The 7,768-nt window shown below is 39.4% G+C and overlaps 1 long non-coding RNA gene across 16 annotated transcripts in view; it reads left to right on the forward strand.

The window, feature by feature from the left end:
- Positions 1-1,886: 1,886 nt before the first annotated feature.
- LOC123023165 overlaps positions 1,887-7,768 on the forward strand; it is a 71,759-nt gene continuing 65,877 nt past the window's right edge. For 2 of the 16 annotated variants that reach the window (XR_006414660.1, XR_006414662.1), the window contains exons 1-4: positions 1,888-2,388; positions 2,780-2,871; positions 3,402-3,447; positions 5,139-5,334. This is a non-coding gene — a long non-coding RNA (uncharacterized LOC123023165). Of the gene's footprint in view, positions 2,872-3,364; positions 3,448-5,065; positions 5,335-7,768 lie in introns of all 16 variants that reach the window. The other 14 variants (XR_006414651.1, XR_006414652.1, XR_006414663.1 and 11 more) reach the window with 13 other exon arrangements.

Here is a 7,768-nt window from a genome sequence, read left to right on the forward strand (position 1 = left end):
AAGGAAGTGCTTCCTGGCATCTAAATGGAACCTTGGCTCCCTGAGCTTTGCTCCGCTGAAGTGCGTCCTGCCTTTCTCTGCAGGGGAGAACAGGTCTCTACCCATCTCCGTGTGACATCCCCTCACATAACTGTATGTCACCAACATATCCCCTCTGAGTCTCCTCTTCTCCAGGCTGAAGAGACCCAGTTCCCTCAGTCTCGCCTCATACCCCATCCCCTGCAAACCGGCCACCAACCTTGTGGCCCTATGCTGCACTGACTCCAACCTGGCTATATCCTTTCTGCAATGAGGGCCCCAAAACTGAGCACAATACTCCAGTGGTGGGCATACCAGGGTCGTATAGAGTGTTAGAAATACCACTCGATCTAGAAGCCATGCTTTTGGCTATGCAACCAAGAGTGGTGTTCACCCTCTTGACCACCGCATCACACTGCTGACTCATATTTAGCCTGCAGTCAACCAGTACTCTAAGGTCCCTTTCACAAGTGCTGCTCTCCAGCCACTTGTCCCCTAACCTGTACTTATGACACCTATTCCTATGCCCCAAGTGTAAGACCTTGCACTTATCCACATTGAACTTCCACTGAGGAAGTATCCAGTTGGCTTTTTTTCCCCTTTTTTTATAGCATTCGCTAATGCACATGTGTGGAGATGTGACTGTGAATAACACAAATCTCTCACATTGATGCAAGTGTTTAGTGAAGAGCAACAAGCTGAAAATGGGTAGTACACATATCTACTCAGGAGTAAATCACATTGCCTTCAGTGATACTTATTCTTGTGGAACTGACCATGGGCAGGCTAGCTGAAGATATGCCAATATACATTTCTACTCAGAAGTAAATCATATTGTCTTGCTCCTTCAGAAGTCAGCACAACAGATGGAATTTGCTTTGGGTTTCAGGAAAGATCAATGAATTAGTTTTTTAAAATCGCTACAAAATCATCAAGGGATCTAAACAAAAGCAGGTGAAACTTAAAAAGACCATTTCCCTGCACACATCACTTTTCCATCTTCTGTAAATGAATTGCATTTGTGTGAAACAAAACTGTGCTTTCACTGCAATGAAAACTTCTCTATTCATCAGCATGTGCCCATTAACACTAAGTGTTTTTCACATATATGCTGCAATACTGCTGCTTGATACAAGGAAGGATCTCTGATATAAGTCCCCCGGAATCACAGTTCCCATCACATATATCTATAATTCTGCCAAAGTAATTCTGGCAAACTAACCCCAAAGGGTTGAATCCTGAGACCTAGAATTATTTCATAGCCAACATTTTTTTTTTTTTTTGCTTTAGAAGTTCTTGAAGCTACTAAGCAATTATCTCAGTGGTGCTGATCATGTCAGCAGTTCAGCAGTTCTTAGTGACCCTGAAAAATCCAGGGCTTTATTTTATAAGAAAAGAAGGCAACCCGTTCTCAGTGAAATACAGGGAAAGTCAGAACCAGGATCAAGCCAGGCCTACGGCATCCTCTTTTTGCTGTTCATAACTTCAGTCATGCCATGTTTGTTTTCTTTGGGTAAGGCTAATATTCCATCTTACCCTGGAGCTTTCAAAGCTAATTTCAGCCCCTACTGACAAAACTGCAGACCTTCTTAAACCGTGTCTGGGAATGTGACTGCACAGTCACATGCAAAGGGAAACAATCTTTGTTTTCCCAGGCAAACTATGACACAATAAGTGGTTTAAAAATAGTGGCAGGGGTAACATTGATAGCGAAGAGTCCTACTTCAGTTATCTGCTTGGTCTATTTTTTTCCACTATTTCACATAATCCAGATAGAGGGGAGCAGAGGAAAGAAGGGAATGTCCTGAGACTAAGATTAAATGTGCCATGTTTCTAGGGATTAAGTCTTGTCAAGACAGGATCACATTTCCCACCTTGTTTGTAGCTTCTGAAAGAGTCCTTGACACACAATTTCCAAAGTTGGATGGCTTTTGTCAAGGAGTAACAGGAAGTGTATGACCCTTTTGATTTTCTCGGGCCTTTCAACCATCAACCATTTGGTATTCTCCTAAAAAGGCTAACTGGATTGGAGTTGGAGGTACAGTGCAGTGATTCCATTCCTACTTGGACAGCTGATTTCAGAAGGCGGTGCAACAACAGGGGTTGTTGCTCTGTGCCTGGCCAGCTATGCAATGGGGTTCCATGGTGCTATTTTAAAAGTGAAAAGCTGCATGGAACTGCTGGGTGAGCTTACCTGGACATGTGAGTTGAAGCATCATCTCTATGCAGACTGCATCCAGCTCTCTCTCCCCTTTTCATCAAATCTGGATGATGCAGTGCTTGGGCAGAGTAATGTGATGGACAAGGGCCAAAAAAGTGAGCCTGTGTGTACAAGGAGGGGGTACTGCCAATGGGTGGTTACCTGTCCAGGTAAGTGACTTTCAATTTGTTCTGGAAGGGACTGCACCCCCTCCCTCAGGACCAGGTCCATATTTTGGGCTTCGGCTGGATCCAGCACTGTTACTAGAGGCAGGGTAGATTCACGGTCATGGAGCAGCTTTTTCAGCTTATAAACAATGCCCTTTTCTAGGAAGGGATAGCTTAGCTACAGGCATTCACATTCCGGGTTGGATTCCTACAGTGCGTTATACATGGAGCTGCCTTTGAAAACGGTAAGAAACTTCAGCTTGTCCAAAACAGGGCAGCGAGATTGCCAAAAGGAGCTGGCGAGTGTGATCATATTATTCCAGTAGTTTACCATCTGCACAGTGGTTTGTCCACTGTTTCAAAGTGTTGACATTAACATTCAAAACCCTAACAGTTTTCTTCTAGGTTACCTGGATGATCATTCTGCCTGGACCCTAAAATATTTGTCAGTGGTCCTTTTCCTGGAGCTCAAACAAGGCTAGTCAGGTGGGTGACTATTAAATAGAGGGTCCTTCCTCTTGTAGCCTCAACATCACAGGAGGCTCACAGGCTCCTGTACTTTAAAGTGTTCACCAGGTAGACACCTCATTTTCCACACATCTTTCTAGGAATGTTAGTCCCTAAGCTCTGTTTTGAATTTTAAATCTTTGCATTACTGCTAGGTCTTATTCTGGCTTTTATTTGTATTTTACACCACAGTTGGAATGCTTGACTGTTTTGGCTTCATTTTTATATTATTGTTAACTGAATATTAAATAATAATAACAACAACAACAACAACAACAATAGCTTTAACTATTTAAATTCTTTACAGCATTGTATGCTGTATTTTACCTTTCTAAATTGTAGTGAAGTACCCAAAGATTTTTTGGCTATTGAACAGTACAAGAATGCAATGAATAAACATCTTATCAAAAGCAGGGGCACATGCAACCTTCAAATATATGCAATCCAAAGTGCTATTTCTATGTCTTTTCAGAAATCTAGCTGAATTAGCTATATTATGCCTATTTCAGAATCTCAAATTTGAACCTTCATCCAGGCATGAAACCCTTATAACAGGTGAGGGAACTGTTTAAGGCTTCTGTGACAACTACATCAAAGTTCAGTTGAATATTTCAAAAGTTGAGCAAACCGGATGGTGATCTGTCCCACTGGTCAAGAGGCAGAATAGAAGGAGAAAACTGTGCGTAAACCAAAATGCCATCCCTTGTCCATGTGCTATTTTTATCCTTTTTGGAATAGACAACCTGTCCAACTTCTAGATTTACTTGGAGGGCTTTTAGTTATGGGACTGTTCATGAAGCTGTGGGCAAATTTGTTCTGAGTATCCAAACAGGATTCTGTGTACTCTAAAATATTCTCCGCTAGTCCTAGAATAGTATATTTTCCCTGCTCAAAAGTAATTGTCTTGTATATATTTTGACAGGTATAATACTAATTTGATATCTACTGCATTTTGTTGATTTGATATTGCAATTTAATTTCATTTCTGCTTCTTAAAACTCTGTAAGCCACTCGAAAAAATCTGTTACTGGCAGTCATGTGTGTATTCACAAGCATGCATGCTCTCTTAGAGGTAACCCAAAAATCTCTAAAACAAATGCTCTTTTGTTGTGAAAAATCAGTAGGGTCCAATCTGAAGAATTAAAAAACACCTTTTAGGCTCATGCTTCCTCCCAAAAAGATGAATAGAATCATTAAAAATCAGCTAAAGAAAATGTCAATTTGCATAAAATTGATTATGCTAATTCACTGTATAGCTATGAATGTCGACATATTCTTGGTGCATCAAACAGAAATACAATACATCTTGCCTGTAAGACATTGCCTGCTCAGCCTGCAACGTCAAGGCCCCATTTCCCCTTATTCTTTAAAAAGGACTTGGCCCAGTAACCCCTTCACTCAAAGGCCATCTGCAAGCTGATCCCTGAGAGCAGATAACCACCCTCTGTGATTTTCGGACTAGTGACTGCTCAATGCTTCTGGTTAACTAACTTTTCTAAGTCCAGTGGTAAAGATCTAAAGACAAAAGCCTATATGAAGACTCAGGATATTAAAATATCTAGTTATGTTGTTAGAATTGCTCAGTCATTTCACTATTGGAAGCATTTGTGTCAGAAGAGGCATCACCTCCCATTGAAGAGTCTCTCCTACCACTTGTCATAGTTAAAATACCAAAATAGTTATCAAGGTGCCTCCTAGCTTGATATAGGTGTGAGCCTGAGACAATTTGGATTTTTTTTTCTAACAGAGCATCCTCTCCTCTGTATTGCATCTCTCTCCTCTCATTGTATAGACTTTTGACCATATCATTCTAATGAAGAGGGCTTTTTCCTATTATTAAAAAAGCAACAAATAATAGCAGGAAATATCCATACAATGCACATGTGACTGATGCATTCACAGTCATGCCTGGCCTTTACCTACACTTTTTTCAGGAGCGCATATTATTACAGTCAGTGAGCTTTGAAAAATGTCTAGCGTGTTGTTTATAGTCCTCTTGCATTAGTCAGTTCTTCTAATAAATCAGATACAAGTTGTGACATGTTGCTAATTCGATCACTAATAACCTGCTCAAATTGCAAATCTATGTCAGCAGGTTGGTGTTGATTAAGTTGTAGTCCTCACTAACATATTGTTTTAAATGACTGATAATTTTTATTTGCTGCTGCGATAGGCTGCCAGGCCTTCTCTCTCTCTCTCTCTCTCTCTCTCTCTCTCTCTCTCTCTCTCTCTCATTCTCTCTCTAGCTTAGAAATTACAGAAATGCCCCTGAGGTGGTCTGCCGTAGCCCCTCCACTTTCCGTGTTGCTGCAAATAGAGCTGATAACCACTAGAGGGGAGGAGACAGCTGGCTTTGCTGAGCTCCTCACGGTAGAGCGTGAAGGGGAAGAAACTGTCACAGCACTGGTTGCCCAAGGAAAAGGTTTAAAATATGGTATGAAGGTTAGTACACTCACAAAAAAGTGCTTTTCCGTAGTGCATTTGGCTATTTATTTCTCTTAACATAGACTCTTTAAATAAGTCCTAACTCAGTGCCTGCAGTAAGCTACAGCCTACAGACATTTTTTTTTATAAGCGTTCGGCAAGAAATGTGTGTGTGCATGTGAGTGTTTGGATGTATGTTTGTTTCTCTGCACATATAAAGCATTAAATTGAGGAGTATTTGCTTAACAGGCTGCAATGTTTGCATTTTGATGTGAAATGAAAACTCTTCTCCAACCGTTCAGTTATATCCTGACATCTCTCCCCCCCACCAAAGGGTGGGGGAGTTTTGAAGCTTTAGTAAAAGTAATAACTTGAGCCTGGTGAAAACTTCAGTGATTTTTTCTTGGAAACAGTACTAATCTTCTGACCTGTGATATACACGTCCTACCGTAATGCAACCCTATTAATTTTTCTCATATATAATTGATCTGTGGTTTGACCTTTCATTTGTTTATTTGTGGGGAAAGGAGAAGAATATTCGTTGCATTGTTAAAGAGCTATAATGGAGAACTGTGGCTTGTTACATTTACTCTCCTGAGTGTAATTGCACTAAGATCATTCAGTTTCCATTTGGAAAGCCAGTGGCAATTACTGGAATACAATGTATCATGCATTTGCTCACTGGATATAAAACGTATATACTAATTCGCAATAAAATGTAACAGCTGTCAGTGCATTTTCTGCTCTGTTACTTCAATAAATTGGAACTCTGACTAGAAAATGGGAATATTGCATTTTTACACACTCCGTAATGTGTTTGCTTTTTGCAAATACAATTTATTTTTTCCTGCAACAAAAAAGTGATTTTGTTATTATTGCTAGTGGATAAATATTCTTATATCAGAATGAATTACACATTGAATCTGTAAAGAAGTGATAATATTTCCTGTATTTTATTGCACCCTGTCTTCAGTAAACAATATGCACTTAACCCACTTCTGTCATACTCTGGGTTTATTTTGTTTATATCATAGTTACAGTGAATGGGAAAAAAAGTTTATTTTACTATAGTTTCACAGGTGTTGTCAATAGCTGGTTTACATTGATTATGTGGTGCTGTTATGTCTGGATAGATATACATTTGTGGATAACACTTAATATGTCCAATAAGTGATTGCAATAAAGCTGGTCTGAATATCTGTGTGTGACTACATGCACACTCATATGTATATGAAACTTGTTCTGCAAGCTAACTACTTCATCCTCTAAAAGACTCTGAGGTTTTTTTGATACTTGAGGTCAGACTTTTCACAGATAATTAGCCTTTTACACACTGTGAAATCAACCTGCATTGGTTTATTTGGCTAGACTCTTTGCTTCTGTTCTTTATTTCCCAGAAGGTTAACACGCTGAAAATCTAGCTGCAAGCTCAGAGTACTGTCTCTTTGTGTTGTTAATTATCCCGTTGCATAATTATTAATATCAGGAGCAGGAAGAGGAAACAAGTATACCAAATAGTCGTGAATTCTAGTGTTCTGGCAGGAAGCAAGCCCTGCATTAATAAAATGTCCCTGTGCCAATATCAGAGAAGATAGGGAGTGTTCCTTGTTAAGGATCATTTATTAACTGAGATCATCTTTTAGTTCGCCTTGGGGTAATGACTAATGTCAATGGCAAATTTCACAGTTGTCTAGAGAAATGAATTAAATTTGTAATAAAAAGCCCTTCGGCTTGTTGTACATGTTCATTTATTGGAGTAGTTGAACTACGAGAACTGTAAGGCAACCAAGAACATCGGCTTAATTTTCCTTACATAAAATAGTGACCTTTTGCTCTGTATGGAGAAGAGTTGCCTATTACAGATTGGTAAATTAAAGGAGTTCCCTCTAATGTAAGATAAACTAAGTAACTGTGGTTCAATGAAAACACCCTTGAGCTTGAGAGCTTTTTGGCAGAAGCAAGATCCTCTTTATGCATTTCTCCTTATTTACGCCTCAGTAAGGTGCTTTTGACATGAGACTAGGCCAGAGGAGATCTCAGAAGAGTAGCCAGAGGTATGTCGAAATAGTAGCTAATATTGATTAGTTGCACTTTGCCCTCTTGTGCCACTATATGTCTATATAACTATATATATCTATATATAGATATATATGGAATTTCCACAGTACAAGAAAGCAGAGAAAATGATCCTACTCTTGGTATAGCTTCCCTATGCTACAAATGAAATGGCCGTTTCATGAACTGGTGGAGTAAACATTCTATCTGTGTAAAAACTTTCTAACCTTATAGACAAATAAGTGCATATTTCCAAGGGAGGAAATGGGATAGATTATCCCATAACCTCTGTCAAAGTAAAAAGCAATAGCAAATTCCAGATTTTCAGTGCAATTAAGGGTGTTGACATGTCTATTGTTTTTGATGTATTCGGTAGATTTGCATTCTATACATTTCT

Source organism: Varanus komodoensis, unplaced genomic scaffold, assembly GCF_004798865.1.
Source record: "Varanus komodoensis strain SLA01 unplaced genomic scaffold, ASM479886v1 scaffold2, whole genome shotgun sequence".
NCBI classification, from domain to species: domain Eukaryota; kingdom Metazoa; phylum Chordata; class Lepidosauria; order Squamata; family Varanidae; genus Varanus; species Varanus komodoensis.